Source organism: Euleptes europaea, unplaced genomic scaffold (genome assembly GCF_029931775.1).
Source record: "Euleptes europaea isolate rEulEur1 unplaced genomic scaffold, rEulEur1.hap1 scaffold_175, whole genome shotgun sequence".
NCBI classification, from domain to species: Eukaryota; Metazoa; Chordata; class Lepidosauria; order Squamata; family Sphaerodactylidae; genus Euleptes; species Euleptes europaea.
This window is the reverse complement of record NW_026612129.1, coordinates 3,454-21,678: the sequence shown is the minus strand read 5'-3', so window position 1 is coordinate 21,678 and position 18,225 is coordinate 3,454.

Sequence of the window (18,225 nt, the reverse complement as noted above, 5' to 3'; positions counted from 1 at the left end):
TGTTTTTTAAAAAATAGATGGTACTCTCAAGAGACAGGAAATCTTTCTACTTGTGTGAGATGCTGTAAGCTTGCTTTCCTCTGCTATCTAAAGATTTCCATTTCTCATTTCAGGTGATGTAAAGATGGAAGACCGTTGTGTGTCCTACAGAATGGCTGCTTCTTTTACCTTATTTGAGATCACAGAATCATCCCGTTCTGAACCCTTCTCGGTTTTTATTTTATTGGCATCCTCGGTTTTTATTTTATTGTCATCAAATGAAGGTTCCAAAGGCTTACTCTTCTCACACCATCTGTAATTAGACATTGCTTGCTTTACCGAGCTAAGAAGCCGAATGATGTACGCTGTTACTCATGTGGAGCAATTAATGAAAAATTAGCTCTTTCCTCTTTAAGCTGATGCTCAATCCTAAAAAGCCACTCGTTAAAGTTTTTGCCAGAAGTGACGTAGTGCTGTACATGACACTGCCATTTTTTAATTTTTCTCCCATCGCCACTCAGGGTGGCAGTGGAAAAAGGGAGCTGGGGGTGGGAGCCTTAGCTGCTTTCTGAGAGTGGTTGAAAGATGCCAGTCACATCAATGGGACTGGGAAAATAGTTATTTCTCACATCAGAGTCACTTTGTCATGGGAGCCAATTAAACTATGGATTTGGAGCAACCACATTGCCGTCCCCACTCACCCGATTGCTATCTTTCAAATATTACTAATGGTGTCGGCATGCCAACTATGGTTGCCAACCTCGGGTTACTAGATAAGATACAGCACGAGGCTCACAAATGAAAATAAACATTAAGTCAATAGAAATTAGAAAAAATTCTCAAAACTTATTTCTGTGTGATCATAATCACTCAATTGTTATTCTTCATGTAAATGTCACTAATACAATAAATATTCCTATGTACAATACTTCATGGAAAGAGTAATAACGATTCAAAATGCAGGATAGTGTAACAGCATACACTTCCAATAGAATGCAAAATCACTCTGATATAATGGGCGAAAACGCATGGTCACTTTATCCTCCTTTAATCCCTGTTTCAGCCAGGATTCAGCCAGGATCAAACGCATGCGTTTCGCCTAATGTGCGTTTGATCCTGGCTAAAACAGGGATTAAAGGAGGATAAAGAGACCATGCGTTTTTGCCCAATAACATGCAGTATACACTTTCAACAGAATGCAAGCTCTCTGATGTAAGCAGCCACAGGCTGCACTGATCAAACAAAAAAGGCTGTAGAAGCACCAGGTATAAATCAACGAACAGCTGAGCTTCTTAAAGAATATCCCTCTCTGCCAGTGATAAGTAGTGCAAAATAACCAACTCACTCCTACAATAATGACTTACTCTTAACCGCGTTTACTGCAGCGGAAGAAAAGGAATGAACTCCGCTGCAAAAACTACTTTCCTGTAGTAAAGAGTGATGCACTGAAGTTCTGAGCAGCCAAAGCTGAGCACGCACAATAGCTCAATCACAATGAGCTTACGTTGAAGCTAAACCCCCAAGGGGGTTGGGAGTCCTGGCAACCCAATGCCAGCTCGATGGACGGCTGTAGTCTTCAAAGCAATGCCTCAAGGGGAAAAGGAAAGTCGTTCAATGTTGCTGTTGCTTTAAACACAGCCGGAGCGAACGCAGTAGAAGCTAAAGCTGAAATGTCCCGGCGGGGAAGTCGGGGAGTCTCAAAACTAGTATAAGCCTGGAAGGAGCCCGATGAGCAGATGAAAAGCCCAAAGCAATGCTAAGGGGGGAGGTTGGAAATGTCACTTTCCGGTGGTCAAACCTGAAGTCCAGGAAAGTGATGGAGATCCGGCAATGCCAGGAGACCAGGAGGGATCCCGGGGGAGGGTGTACTGATAGATGGAAATGCTCTTTCCGGAATAATCTTGCTTTTTCACTAATAATTTAGCTTCATCAGCCTATATGAAAAATATATTAAACATCCAAATAAGTCCATTGGTTTTCTAAGCTCCCCTGCTTATTTAACTAATTTGATTAGTTAAATAAGACATAGGAATATTTATTGTATTCGTGACATTTACATAAAGAATAACAATTGAGTGATTATGAACACACAGAAATAAGTCTTGAGAATTTTTTCTAATTTCTATTGACTTAACGTTTATTTTCATTTGTGAGCCTCATGCTGTATCTTATCTAGTTTCACACACTTTGCAGCATAGGTGTTCATTACTTTTGCTAAACCTCCAGTTACTAGCTGGAGATCTCCTGCTATTACAACTGACTGACCTCCAGCCAATAGAGATAAGTTCACCTGGAGAAAACGGCCACTGTGGTAATTGGACTCTATGACATTGAAGTCCCTCCCCTCCCCAAACCCCACCCTCCTCAGGCTCCACCCCCAAAACCTCCTGCTGATAGTGAAGAGATACCTGGCAACCCTAATTCCAGCAGACACATCACTAATGCATTCCATGCCACTCCAAAAAATGTGTTCTGGGCCTTCCACATTTTGCCTCTGCTAGAGTTAGTAAGTATTTCTTTTGCAAACTGCTCTGTCAATCCAAAGGCTGGCCTGGAATTTGCTCACTTATCCCCTTTCTTCTGCTTCTCTTAATAAATAAAGTGGCTCTCAGTGGAGGTTCAGGCATTTACAGGATTAGTCTTGCCATCTGGAGAGCCAGCATGGTGTAATGGTTAAGAGCAGTGGCTTGGAGCAGTGGACTCTGATCTGGAGAACCAGGCTTGATTCCCTACTCCTCCACATGAGCGGTGGAGACTAATCTGGTGAACTGGATTTGTTTCCCCACTCCTATACACGAAGCCAGCGGGGTGACCTTGGGCAAGTTACAGCTCTATTAGAGCTCTCTCAGCCTCACCTACCTCACGGGGTGTCTGTTGTGGGGAGGGGAAGGGAAGGTGATTGTAAGCCGGTTTGAGTTTCCCTTAAGTGGTAGAGAAAGTCGGCATATAAAAACCAACTCTTCTTCTTCCTCTGAAATGTTTTGGGATTTGACTTTTGACTATTGTGTCAAAAGGGATACATGAATGTCAAATAATGGAAATTCATGCTGGAGTCCAAGCTGAAACGGAAGAGATACCCGTGATGACTGACATTTCAAAATAAGAATGGATCGAAACAAAGGATTTCTGGTGGAGCCCAAGCTGAGTGACCTGAAGTAATCTACTGCTGAACACCCACTGCGATCGTAAGCAACCTTACACCATTCTCAGTTCATTGAAGTAAATGGATTGCTCCGACAGACATTCAGGACGCAGCAACCATTTCTGCTCAATTACCACAGTGGGCCAATTCAGAATTACTGCTTATATATAATGATTCAAGTTAGATGCTGTTTAGGAGGCTACTGGTATACTTTGCTGCTTTACTTGACATTTGACCTTAAGGGGATACTGGGAAGAACTTTGTGTGGTGGATCTATTTGAAGATGTCAACCCAGTGTGCTGCTGCTGTGCAAAAGGCAAATTCCATGCTGTCAAAGTAATTGTCGATATAATTTGACAAGGAATAGAGAATAAAACTGCTGCTATCATACTGCCCTTGTACAAATCTATGGTGAGACCACACTTGGAATACTGTGTACAGTTCTGGTCACCGCACCTAACAAAAGGATATTGCAGAGCTTGAAAAGGTGCAGCAAAGAGCAACCAAAATGATCGGGGGGGCTACAGCAACTGCCCTATGAGGAGTGGTTAAAGTGCTTAGGGCTGTATAGCTTGGAAAGAAGGCGGTTAAGGGGAGACATGATAGAGGTCTATAAATGTTTGCATGGCATGGAGAGAATGGACAGGGAGAAGCTTTTCTCCCTGTCTCATAATACTAGAACAAGGGGTCATCTGCTGAAGCTGGAGGGTGTGAGATTCAAAACAGAGAAAAGGAAGTATTTCTTCACACAATGCATAGTTAAATTGTGGAACTCCCTGCCCCAGGATGAGGTGATGGCTACCAACTTGGAAGGCTTTAAGAGGGAGTGGGCATGTTCATGGAGGAGAGGGGTATTCATGGCTACTAGTAAAAAATGGATACTAGTCATGATGCATACCTATTCTCTCCAGGATCAGAGGAGCTTGCCTATTATATTAGGTGCTTTGGGACAGGCAGGATAATACTGCGGCAGTCGTCTTGTTTGTGGGCTTCCTAGAGGCACCTGGTTGGCCACTGTGTGAACAGACTGCTGGACTTGATGGACCTGATCCAGCATGGCCTTCTTATGCTCATATGTTCTTATGACTTCAATGCCATAGAGTCCAATTGCCAAAGCATCCATTTTCTCCAGGGGAACTGATCTCTGTTGCCTGGAGATCAGTTGTAACAGCGGGAGATCTCCAACCACCACCTGGAGGTTGGCAACCCTAGCTGCATGCCACCCACATGAATGCAGGTGAATAATAGAGAAAATGAGAAGGCCCGAATCAGAGCTGTTGGTTGACTCAGAAAGTATTTGCCAAGCCCTAGGATCATTATTTTTATCATTATTTCATGATTCTCAGAACCAAATATAACACAAGTTACAGTGCAGCAAGTAATTGGACAAGAAGAGTGAGTCCACAGCTGGCTTTTAAAATGTGAAATGAAATCTTATGAGCCACCCTTGATATCTGCTGAGAGTAAAAATTAGCAAACACTTTTTTTTTTTTTTGCAAATACCGATGAATTATATTAACTGTGTGCCTTTGGCTGGATACAGTCAGCTTTTTCATTCAATCCTGCCCAATTCCCTTCCTTAACCACAGCCCCCTGTCCCACATGACTTTTGTTCATGCAGATCCCATGATCCCTTGTGTTGCATATTTGGTGATCAAAGAGGACTTCTTGTACCATTTTCAATTGCTGAACATTGTCTTGGATCCAATCCCTTGTTTAGTAATTTGTTGCCATCAGCAATTGGTGTAACTTCTCAAAAACAAGAAAGGAACTTTTCTAATAGGCCCTGTCTATACCACACATGCAACGGAAGAATAGGGAAATAAAGAGGGAAAGTCATGAAGTGGTAGAAGAGACAGGACTGCTGAAGAAGGATCCCATTCTTGAATTGCACCAACTCTAGCTACCTGTAAGTAGAAAGCTATGATGATGATGATGATGATGGTGATGATGATGATGGTGATTATGATAATGAAGAAGAAGAGTTGGTTTTTATACCCTGATTTTGTCTACCTTTAAAGTTTCTCAAACTGGTTTACAATAGCCTCCCATCTTCTCCTCACAACCTGCCTTGTGCGGCAGGTGGGGCTGAGAGATCTCTAAGAGAGTTGTGACTAGCCCAAGGTCACCCAGCAGGCTTCATGTGGAGAAGCGGGGAATCAAACCCAGTTCTCCAGATTAGAGTCCACGGCTTTTAATCACTACACCACACCAGCTCTCAATATTAGAATGTTTTAGAATGTTTTGCCCTGATGTACTTAGTATTTACATGCAGAGAGTTTTTAATGTGGCATCCTCCTGTTGCAGTCTAAAATGGTTACTTCTACCACTTCAAGATTGTGAGACTTCATGCTGCTGCCTATATAATCCATAATCACCTATAATAATATAGGTGAACTATTGCTTTCATCATGTGATGACTTTTTCTTTTAAAGAAGGTAGGTGAAAATGACAGACTTTGCTGTGGATCCTTCCACTATCCTCTCACTCTACTGAGTATGTTTTAAGTTGTTATTTACCTTGGTGGTCCTTGTTAGGGCATAAAAGCAGGATATAAATTCTGTAAAATAAATACATAAAAATAAATATGGAGCAAAGTTTGAAGCCATCCTCCAGACTACAGAGTCTCCATGTAACAGAAGAATGCTCCTTTTAGAAGGTTGGACCCACACCATTAAGAAAAGATTGTGTAAACTGGGCCTCAGATCTGAGTTGGAGGCCACGATATGCGATTACTTTTAAAAGGTGTAAATTTTCTATGAAGTTTTTTTTTAATCGCCTTGAGTAAGCTGTTTGACTGTGACATCATCGAAGGGAGACTCAAGCAGCCAAATGGCAGGAAGTTTTGAATTCACTATGTCATTTATCATCATGATTTATCATTTGGGTATTCAAAATTATTCTCCAAGTTTGCAAACATGATTTTCCTTAAATGAAACTGTGATATGATATATGATGAATTCCATTTTCATTGTTCCAAGCTTTGTGGCAGCATAAATGTTTAATTCTGCCTGATCTAAGTATTCCTGTGTTGTGTTTATGTTTATGAACTGATTTAGAAGAACTGATGGGATCCATCCAAATGTATATTGTTTATTTATATTAATATAATGAAGTGGTGTACGGCTAATGTTGTTTCCAAAAAGGATCATTCTGGTTATTTATTGTGCACTATCCATGTGAAGGGAAATATTTTGGAATGATAGTTCTTGTCTGTATTTTCAGCCATGGAGGCGGCTGCATGATACGAGTTTTCATGGCAACTTGCACACAAAAACTAAATAAATGTTCTGATGCGGAAATCCACTTCTCAGTAACTCTGATAATATTTGTAGCAGTGATTTAGTGCCAGCGGCGGGCAGTAAGGCATGGATCTAAATACTACCTTCACCCAAGTTGGATGTCTCGCCACCATTCTTTCAGTCAAGAAAGACTTCCTCCAATGAAGATAAATTTTCTTCCATTGATTAAAGTCCTTCTGCATTAAAGAAAAACTTAACAGAGCCAGCATGGTGTAGTGGTTAAGAGCGGTGGTTTGGAGCAGTGGACTCTGATCTGAGAACCAGGTTTGATTCCCCACTCCTCCACATGAGCAGCGGAGGCTAATCTGGTGAACTGGATTTGTTTCCCCACTCCTACACACAAAACCATCTGGGTGACCTTGGGCAAGTTACAGCTCTGTTAGAGCTCTCTCAGCCCCACCTACCTCACAGGGTGTCTGTTGTGGGATGGGGAAGGGAGAGTGATTGTAAGCCGGTTTGAGTCTCCCTTAAGTGGTAGAGAAAGTCGGCATATAAAAAGCAACTCTTCTTCTTCAGATAAGGAAGGGGATTTTAAAAAATGTGACCGTAAGTAGATATCAAAGGAGCCCATCGTAAGCCGGTTTACTCAGAATTAAGTCCCATTTTATTCAATGTTTTCATCTCAGATGCAGAGCACACCGTTCTCTGTATGCATGGTTCACACCATCCTTGCGAACCAGTGTGCTGACTAACATCTACACTGGATTTTTGACCTGAACATAAATTTAAAAAACAAAGGATGATAGCACTCTAATGTAATGCTGGGCCTGAATGAATTCTGTTCTTGTTCTATTATTGAATGCAGTTCATGAAATGTAGTTCATCAGAAGAAGAAATTAAATGTCGGCTCCTTAGCGCATCGAACAAGAAATGGACTGAACGTTCACATCCTCGCTCTGAGGAGATGGCAGGCAGAAGAACATCCTTCAGTCCTCAACAGAAGCTATGGCTCATTCTTTGTGAGAGGTGTTTTTGTCACTTCTCTAATGAAGTATGAATCAACCGACTCACTCTGTGACTTTCATAATTAAAAACATTTCAGAAAACATCCTTCTTTCTGATATACAACGAAGAAGAAATGCAGGAACTCTGATGCTTTTACTGTTGAATCAAAAATTGCTAGAAGTATGATGAAATCATGAAAAACAGCATGAGGCAGATTTCACTGTGAACACATTTGACTGGTAAAATCCACATGTTCAAAGGTGGCCGTCTAGATGTGAGCTGTTCATTCAGTCTCTTTGGTCCGTGCTGAGCAGATGCAAACACCTACTGAACCAGTTTATTTATTTATTTTTCATTTATACCCTGCCATTCTCCCCAATGGGGAGCCAAAGCAGCTTACATCATTCTTTTCTCCTCCATTTTATCCTCACAACAATCTTGTGAGGTAAGTACGGCTGAGAGAGTGTGACTGGCTCAAGGTCACCTAACAAGCTTCCATGGCGTGAATGGGGATTGTAACCTGGGTCTTCCAGACACTAGTCTGGCACTCTTAACTAGGGCTGTAAAAAAAAAAAAATTCGGTACAGTTCGGATTTGGCCGAATTTGACCCTTGTGGGTTCGGTACGTGGCGAAGTCCGAACTCCCCCGCTTCGGATCCCTGGTAATTCGGGGGGATCCGGAGTTCGGGGGAAAATTCGGCCCCAGCGCGCCTTCAGAGAGATTCCCTGAAGGCGCGCGGGGGCCCTTTAAACTGATCTGAGCCTCCCAGCTGGGAGGCGCAGATCAGTTTAAAGGGCAGCCCGCCCCCCTTCAGCGGACTCCGCTGGAGAGGCTCGGGCTGCCCTTTAAACTGATCTGAGCCTCCCAGCTGGGAGGCGCAGGTCAGTTTAAAGGGCAGCCCGCGCCTCTCCAGCGGAGCCCGCTGAAGGGGGGCGGGCTGCCCTTTAAACTCATCTGAGCCTCCCAGCTGGGAGGAGCAGATGAGTTTAAATGACAGCCCCCGCCTCTCCAGCGGAGCCCGCTGAAGGGGGGCGGGCTGTCATTTAAACTCATCTGCGCCTCCCGGCTCCGCTGGAGAGGCGCGGGCTGTCATTTAAACTCATCTGCGCCTCCCAGCTGGGAGGCTCAGATGAGTTTAAAGGGCAGCCCGCCCCCCTTCAGCGGGCTCCACTGGAGAGGCGCGGGCTGTCATTTAAACTCATCTGTGCCTCCCGGCCGGGAGGCGCAGATGAGTTTAAATGACAGCCCGCCCCCCTTCAGCGGGCTCCGCTGGAGAGGCTCGGGCTGCCCTTTAAACTGATCTGAGCCTCCCAGCTGGGAGGCGCAGGTCAGTTTAAAGGGCAGCCCACGCCTCTCCAGCGGAGCCCGTTGAAGGGGGGCAGGCTGCCCTTTAAACTGACCTGCGCCTCCCAGCTGGGAGGCTCAGATCAGTTTAAAGGGCAGCCCGCGCCTTTCAGTGGGCTCCCCTGAAGGAGGGCCGAATTTGCCGAATTTATTCGCGAACTCCCGAATTCGCTGAATTCGGCCCCCCCAGTTGCCCGCTAGTTTTGAGTTCGGATCCGTCCGAACAGAAAATCACCGAATCAGGGGAAATTCGGTTGATTTTCAGTTCGGACCAAACCGAATTGACAGCCCTACTCTTAACCACTACACCACACTGGTTCATCAAACCTGGTTTGCATCAGGTTTTCCCCAAAGCATGTGCAAAGATGTCACTACTCAGTGTCACGAAGGACTGTTTAGGGTTGTATTGTATTGAAACACAGCATTTATTGATGATTGATTCATATGATTTGTGAGTAATAATGATCGATTCATATGATTTGTGAGTAATCGAATTGCCTAAATCATTGCTTGCTGAGTGAAGCAGTTATGTAAAAGGATGGGTGGGGTGTTGTAGAAAATCAAGCTGTGTGAGAACATGCAAGAGCAAAAAGCCAGTTGAGCTGTATTGCATGGCTAGTAGGGAATACAATGAACCAACCTGCCAAAAACCCATGAGCAGATCAATGAACCCATAATCAATCAAGTCTCTGCAACTGGAGAACAGGAGGCAAGCTAAATCAGAAGGTGTTTGAACATGCCCAGTTCCAAGTTTTAGTCGTAAAAATCTTTATGAAATAAAGCATGTCCAACACATATCATTAGAACTGGGGAAGTTTGACATAACTTCACTAGGTAGGATCCACACATTGCTACATGCTAGATGATCATAAACATCAAAAACTCCAAATTTTCCTGTGTGGACAGGACTATCCTTGAGGTGAATGGTAATGATAACAAAATATCGAACCATGTACCGATCAAGTTTAGGACATCCAAATATGCATAGGGACAAAATGCATAACATTCAAATTAGGACTAGGTGATGTCTGATATGAGTGTGTTACCCAAAATGCTCCTTTAATTGGGGAAATTAGCTGAGCAATCGGTAACTATAATATTTATAAAGCAGGATGCAACCAACTATACCAGAGCCCGTGACTGTGACCTTAGAATAACGATAGAGACAGTGGATTCCGAATTAAGAGAGTTTATGTTTTCAAGCGTTCAATGATGCAACACAAACATACAGAGAATCTAGGAGTTCAAAAGAGAGGAGAGAGAGAAACAATCGCCAATGTGGCAGGAGGTGATGGCGGGCTATACAATACCTTTCCTGTAGAGGAGTTGTCCTGAGTTCCAGTAGACTAAGATACAGAGAAATATAGAGAGGGCGAGGGATAGGGGTTCCCGTGGGCTCGACCAGCGAGGCGGGAGGGATCGTGGCTAGGCTGTGCAAAATCCAGACCAACAGAGTGACGGCAAATATGCCAGGAAAAGACCTAAGGTAACATTATGGGTGTGGGTGACCCCAGTTATACTGTTTTGCTGGGGGTGGGGTGATTGGATTACCCCTCCATGGTTCCCGTGTGACAAAAAGTGTGACAAAGGATCTAATGGTTGGCTGCCGGGGTGGGGAGATTGGAATTTGGAAATCTATTCTAAACCCAATGACTTGCACAACAGGGAGAAGTCGGGAGTCTCAGATGTGATTGGATTAATGAACTCAAACAAAGGTGCGATTTCGCCATGTCCGGGACTGCCCGTCGGGCATTGCTGGAGGAACGGCCCATCACTGATATCAGGATCTCTGCTGATGGCCCATTAATCTGCTGATGTTGCAATGGGAGGGGGGTGCTGGCACAGACTACGTGGCTGTCAGCTTTTCATGAAATGGCTGCAGCTGGAACGGAGATGCACAGGAAATGGAGTCTCTCAAGTTTGCTGGAGGTTGACATGGCCTTGGTTTCTCAGCTGCCGGCTGCTCAGAATGCATAGGAGCAGTCATGTCAGTTTTGCTGGTGCGCGCTGCTGCCTTTCCTGTAGCGCTTGGGCCCGGGCGCGCGGCTGGAACAGTAGTTGTGTGCATGCATATCGGGGTCGCCATGACCAGTCCGGGAGTTAGTCTTACAAGTGCTTGCAAGGTGACTTATGTGATGAAAACACCAATCTGTGTTACATGATGTAAAGGGTTTTTTAACAAAACCTTTCCCTGGAGCTCTGGAGGACTCATTCCATAAGTCATAGCAAGCTTCCTAAAGGACATTGTAGAAGTCAGTAGTTTGCAAGGAGAACCATGGACATAGACAGCTAGATAGACCCCCTTCTTTCAGAGCATTTGGAATCCTAACTTTATGGACAGTCAATCCTGAACGTCTCTTCCACAGGAATCTAATGCAAACATTTTAATTGCCACAGCTAACAAGATCACAGAATTGGTGAGATGGATACTCGCGGAGTCAAATGCATGTGCTAAATCTTATAAATGAGCTAATTTTTTTTTGCTGTCAAGTCATAGTAGACTTATGGTGACCCCATAGGGTTTTCAAGGCAAGGGATGTTCAGAGATGGTTTGCCATTGCCTGCCTCTGAAACGAGCTAATATGTCATATAAAAAAAGACTGCCTAAGACTGCTTCCAACATACCTCCTCCCAACTCAGAGATCACCACTTTCTTTTAAGGTTGCCAGGCAGTATCTGGCAACTTGTGGAAGTGTTGTGGGGGGACAGCATCCCAGCAGAATAGTGAAAAAGAAAAATGAGGCATCATCTACTTGCAGGAAGTTCTTACCAGAGTTCACCTCTTTCCTGTTCTTCTTGATACATGTTGTACAGTGTGTGTGTGTGTCATTGTTGGAACCATTTGCATCTTTACATGGGCATTCTGGATCTTTGGTAATGTTGCCATTACTTTTTCATTATTGTGACTTTTTGAATGGGCTAAAAATTCCCCTCCATAAAACCTGTCACAGAAGAAGAATTTGTTTTTATATGCCAACTTTCTCTACCACTCAAGGGAGAATCAAACCAGCTTACGATCACCTTCTCTTCCCCTCCCCACAACAGACACCCTGTGAGGTAGGTGGGGCTGAGAGAGTGTGACTAGCCCAAGGTCACCCAGCTGGCTTCGTGTATAGGAGTGGAAAAACATCCAGTTCACCAGATTAGCCTCTGCCACTCATGTGGAGGAATGGGGAATCAAACCTGGTTCTCCAGATCAGACTCCACCGCTCCAAACAACCTCTCTTAACCACTACACCATGCTCTTAACCACCACACCAAGCATTCATTAGAGGCCTCATCACCACGTTCGTAACCATTTGGTTGTCACCTGTGTTGTTCACTGCCTAGACCGAACACATCCCTTTAAGGCAAGGGGAGATGTAAAACCAGCAGCTCATTAGACTGAGACTCACAAAAGAGACATGGTCTTCCTTAAGCTATCTAAGAGTTAAACTGGAACCACATTATAAATAGAGTTGCCAGGTCCCTCTTTGCCACAGGTGAGAGGTTTTAGGGGTGGAGCCTGAGGAGGGCAGGTCTTGGGGAGGGGAGGGCTTTCAATGCCATAGAGTCCAGTTGCCAAAGTTGCCATTTTCTCCAGGGGAACTGTTCTCTATCTGCTGGAGATCAGTTGTAATAGCGGGAGACCTCCAGCTAGTCCCTGGAGATCGGCAACCCTAATTATAAAGCGAGCTCATTCACAAGGACACATATGTAAGAGGGACTTGTCCACTGACCAAACACAACAATTTAAAACATCTGGGGGGGGCAGGATCAGGCTTTGGTCCCACGGCTGGAGAGAGTTGCCCCTTTTGTGGTACATCATTTTCCAGATACAAATGGAGACGGGAGCTGCTGAGAAACCCAGTAGGGAACAATTTTTGTCATCGTAAGTAGCGGCTGCTGTGCGTGTAAGCACATTAAAAATCTCTGACCCAAAAGTTGCAGCCCCGTTTATTTTACTTACTTACTTTATGTACTTCATTTATCATCTTCCTTTCTTTATAAAACTCAAAGCAAATTACACAATTATAAGAATAATGCAATAAAAACCAATAAACTCTTGAGCAATTTCATTTTAAAAAACTTATACATATTACATTTGGGGAATAATTTCTACCCTAAGCCAAATTCCAATGTATCTTGGGGTAGAAACCCACAAAACCAATAATGTTTGTGGTGGCAGAAATAATTGATGTTGACAATACTAAAACATCCAGTTCTTGAAAATACACTTTCACATGAGGCAGAATGTTTCTTTTGAGTCTATGCGGCCTTCCCCTTTTGCATATTAAAAAATTACACCAGTTTTGCTCCTTTATGAAGCTGTAATTTTTATTTTCTGTTTGAACAAGCAAAATGATGTTTTGAAGTTCAGCTATTAGAAACCTAATACAAACTGCCATAAACTTTTAACAAAACATTGTTTGCATCTGGGGTATTTTTCTACTCTGATAACATCTTTCTGTGATGAAAGATATGTAGGCTCTTTGATTGTGCCAACCTACAGGCAATCCTGATCCTTCACTTTATTGCTACTGTGAGCCCAGCATGTAGATCTCCCACTGATGGCACACTTCCTGTTGCTTTAAAAAAATCTTTTATCCCAGGACAAAAAAACCCCTTAGCCTCCCCTTTTTAATGCAGATGCTTCTCCAGGTACTTGCGGTACAGTAGATCCAAGACAAGCTAGAGATGATTTCATACTCTGGTTGAGCCTGGGTATTCCTTCCATCCTTCAGTGTATCTGGAAATCGATCAGCTCTTTCCCCAGATTTACAATGAATAAGCGCTTTTTCTGACATGCACCATCCTTCCAGTCAGGAAGGATCTTCACCCCCAAAATGGCAGCAACATCTAACATACTGAAGAACAGCAGCACTATTGGCCACCTGTTGATTTTTCTCTGGCATGTATAATTTGCAATAAAGTGGTGAAGATTATCCACCCTGCTTTATTTTTGCATTGTAATGTCTGGTTTTCTTTTCTCCCCCTGTACAACCAGATCGTGATTCCATGTAGAAAGGAGAAGTACAGATCTGCCTTGCTGTGCTTTGGAGACATTGTTTACTGCAGCACGTGGCAATGTCAGAAAAGGGAAAAAGTTCTAGAGCCCCTGTTCTTTGCATTCTGCCCAAAACTGGACAACCAGAGTGTGAAATTGCCCTGAAATATAAACAATGCAATAAACTGGATTACATAGTTCGAGGACAGTGAAATACACACAATATAATAAATCCCGTAAACTGGCTTATACAGTCAGAGAATGATGAAAGAAAAACATAGACATCTTATGAACAATGAGGTGTGAAGGAAGGAAGGAAAAAGAAAACTGTCTTAAAAATTCAGACAGTTAAAAACAACAATCCTTTTACCAGTATAGAATATGTCCTTCTGCAGAATTCCATTCTGGTGATAGAACATGCTATCAAGCCTCAGCCAATTTATGGCAACCCTGTAAGGTTTTCAAGGCAGGTGGTTTGCCATTGTCTGCCTCTATGCAGCGACTTTGGACTTCCTTGCTGGTCTTCCAAACAAGTACTAACCAGAATTGATCTTACTCAACTTCTGAAATCTGACCAGATCAGGTTAGCCTGGACCTTTCAGGTCAGGGACAATTGTCTTTTACCACATCCCTATTGACTTTGTAGGAATTATTCTCCCTGAGCAGCTTTTGAAGCAAGTTAAATACATTGGGAGATCCGATGTCAGTTACATCTCAGAGCTATTTTTTTTTAATCCAATAAAAGCTGAGAATCCATTGAAATTCATTAGGAAGAGGGGAAAGGAACTAATCCATTCAACTTGCTTTTCTGTTTTAATCAACAACATAACACAAAAAACAAAGCTAGTGTATTAAAGTAAATTTCTCCTTAATAAATTGCTGTGTAACCGACTGATATCCAATGTCTTCAGGAGGAGATTTTGTGAATGGATTACTGGACTCCATTCCTGCCTGTTCCCCTACATTTTCATACTACCCAGAGCCAGCTTTCTAATGGCCTTTGCAGCAGTTTCCATTACTCCCTTTGTTTGAAAACGTTTTATTAAACCAACTCCGTAAAAGAAAGGAAAGGAATTTATATACTTCATGTGAATTTACATACAAAATTTTAATGTGATGGGTGGGCCGTAATTACCAAAGCAAAATGCCAGCTTTAATTGGAAAAGCAATAGTTATTATTTACCCATTCATAATTAGGCATGCCTGCCAGCAAGAAGAACAAAGGGGGGGAAAGATACTGCTTGAAAGAAGTTGTGAATCATGACCATCTGGATGAATCAAGGTGAATTCACAAATATACTGCTTGAAGGAACATCCTAATGCCGTTAAGTACTGTACAGATATAACACATTTACTTAATTTACTTCTAAACCACCATACCCAATCCTTTTCTCTTAGAGAACCTCAAATTGCCTTACAAATGTTAAATATGAATAATATTCATTTATACCTGTATAGAGACTACCAGAGGCAACCTAGAGCATCACTCAGGAATAACACTGCATCCTCCCCAAGCTCTACCCAGGCACCACCCCCCAAATCTCCCAGCATTGGCCAAGCCACTGTTGGGAAACCTACTGTCAAAAAGGGCGATTATAAGTTGTGATTATAAGTTGCTAGAAAGAGGGTGGAAAGCAGGGCTTGCATGCAGGAAAATTACCAGTTTCAAGTACAATGTGAGAGGAGTTTTATAAACCTCCCTGCAGGAAGATTCTGACAGAAAGGAACAAGATGGGGAACAAATATAACTACCTCGGTACAGCCACGATGCCCTGGGCCTATTAGAAAATACAATATTCGGGCTTTAACTGCTGCTGGTGAATAGAAATGGCATTTTCTCCTATTTTTTCCCCATCTATTTTCTCAGTCAATATAATGACAAAATTGTTCTTGCTTTCTACCTCCCAGGTGTCTTTGGGGACTACAAAATGTGCACAGAAGCATGTGCAAAAATAGACGAGCGGGGTGGGTTTTCTGGGGAACTCACAATGCTGTTCCTTAAGTGAGCTGCTGGTTGGATCGGCACACTTTTTCCGCTCGCTTCCCTGGCCAACGCAATCTCTAAGTGCTCTTAAGAATCACTGCCTATGTACAGAGGATTGCATCCAGAGACTGGTCCCTGCTGAATCAAAAAAAGAAACCAAACCTAAATAAGCCAGTGTAAATGGTTGAATAACCTGAAGCTTTTTCTGAAATCATCTATAGTTTCATGAGCCATGTCATAATATCACTTTTAGAATAATTTGATTATTTGTATTCATTAATTTATGGATTACAGCTGGTGGTGGTATATTGAGTAAGAGCATAAAGGTAAAGGTCCCCTGTGCAAACACCGAGTCATTCCTGACCCATGGGCTGATGTCACATCCCGATGTTTGCTAGGCAGACTTTGTTTGCGGGGTGGTTTGCCAGTGCCTTCCCCAGTCATCTTCCCTTTACCCCCAGCAAGCTGGGTAGTCATTTCACCCACCTCAGAAGGATGGAAGGCTGAGTCAACCTTGAGCTGGCTACCTGAAACCAACTTCTGTTGGGATCGAACTCAGGTCGTGAGCAGAGCTTGGACTGCAGTACTGCAGCTTTCCACTCTGAGCCACGGGGCTCCTTGAGTAAGAGCATAAGGAGATAAAAACATTTTCTACTCCCATCTCAGTAGCCATCCCTTTTTCCAACCGGCTATGACCCTGCCCTCTTCAGTCAGTGGACTTCTTGGTACATGCCCTTTTGCAATGCCCTTATGTGTCCCAACTTAGGCTAAAATGTTTTAATAAATGGTCCATGTTTTCTCTAGCAACTTTAAAGCAAAAGGCTCAATTCCTCTTAGCAAACTCTGGCTCTCAGAGTACTTATTTTGTTGCTCATTTTTAGAGGCCGCAGAGAAGAGTCGAAGGGCGGTGTTTTTAGATATGGGTCTTGTTTACGTTTTATGGTTTTATTGTTCAAGACCTTTCTAGATGGTTATTTATGTTCAATTATGTTGTTCTGGTTTCTTATTGATGACTTATTTATATTCTGATTCTGCTGGAAAATTTTGGTATTCAAATAGTATTTATTCTATAATATTTTTAAGTTATTGGTATGTAGTGGTCAAGATTTTTTATGTGTTTGTAACAGCTTACAACAGGTTTCAATAGATATGGGCCATATTGACTGAAGAAGAAAACGAAACAGGAACAATCAGCCAGCATTCCCGTCTTGTTTTAACTTTGCTGTGAGACTTTGTTAAGAATTAAGACTTCGTTAAGAATTATTAAATGCATTTAGTATAAATGCATTTAGTTTATCTTAATAATGATCAACTTTTAGAGAAATTGAAACTATGGTATATTTATAACACTACCATATTTATAACACTACCATAATAATGTTTAACCTTTGGAGAAATTGAAACCATGGTATATCTATAACGCTATTTTATTTTTATTCTTTTTTTAGAGGTTGACTAATATGTTTAAGAATATATCTGATTACTTCTTAATTAAGTAACAGGATAGAAACCAATGTATTGATTTAGTTGTAGCAAGCATAATTTCTATTTTATGCATGTATATTATGATTGAGATAATATTGTCTACTGCAAACGGATGCAAAACTTCCCTCCCTCCCTTTTTTTCCTTTTGTACCCCATGAAAATACAATAAAAACTTATATTAAAAAAGAGTTATTACTTATTATGAATGAAGTTTTTGATGTGTGACTTTGTAAATAGTTTTTTCACACATTTGATAGTAACGTACTGATGAATTGTCACATTATGACACAAATTTAATTATTTTTGTATTGCACTTTTCATAAATTTTACACACCATTTTTGCAAAACTCTTTTCTTTCCATTCTTGTTGTTGACCTCTGGTACTGTGTACCTTTGCTCCCTGTCATTTTGAGGTCTTCCTTTACCCCTTTCTACCTTGTAATATGGGGACAACAACATTGATCTACCAATTGCTTAGCTTGAACAGTTTTGCATCCCCAGATGCACTCAGACCATCCACCATTTCTACTGGGATGCTCCATGTGAATCATGTTGAGTACTTAGGATAAGCAAGCACTGCAAATACTTCAAGAAAGAGAATGCATATGTTTATTTATTTACTTCATATGGGTACCCAGGGGGAATGCAAAGTGACTGACATCATTCTCCTCTCTTCCACCTTATCTTCAGTGTAGATATCGACCTATACACAATCCAGTGCTTCTCCTTGGTCTCCAAAATCTTTGAAAGATCTTCAAACTGCAGTTTTAGACAGCCTCCCATGGAAGTGAGTTCTAGATCTTTGGAACAATCGCCAAGAATCCTTCTCTAAGAATGCAGTGAACACCATTGGTCTTTCAAGGTTGGATTGTCTGCTTTGATTGACAGCAGCTCTTCCGGGACTCACACAGAGGTGTTTCATCACCAATTCATTTTAATTGGACATGCAGGGGATTGAACCTGAAACCCTCTGCATGGAAAACAGGTACTCTAAAGCTGAGCCACAGCCCCTCCACAATGCAATGGAACTTCTGAGTAAAAATGGTTCGGGCGTGG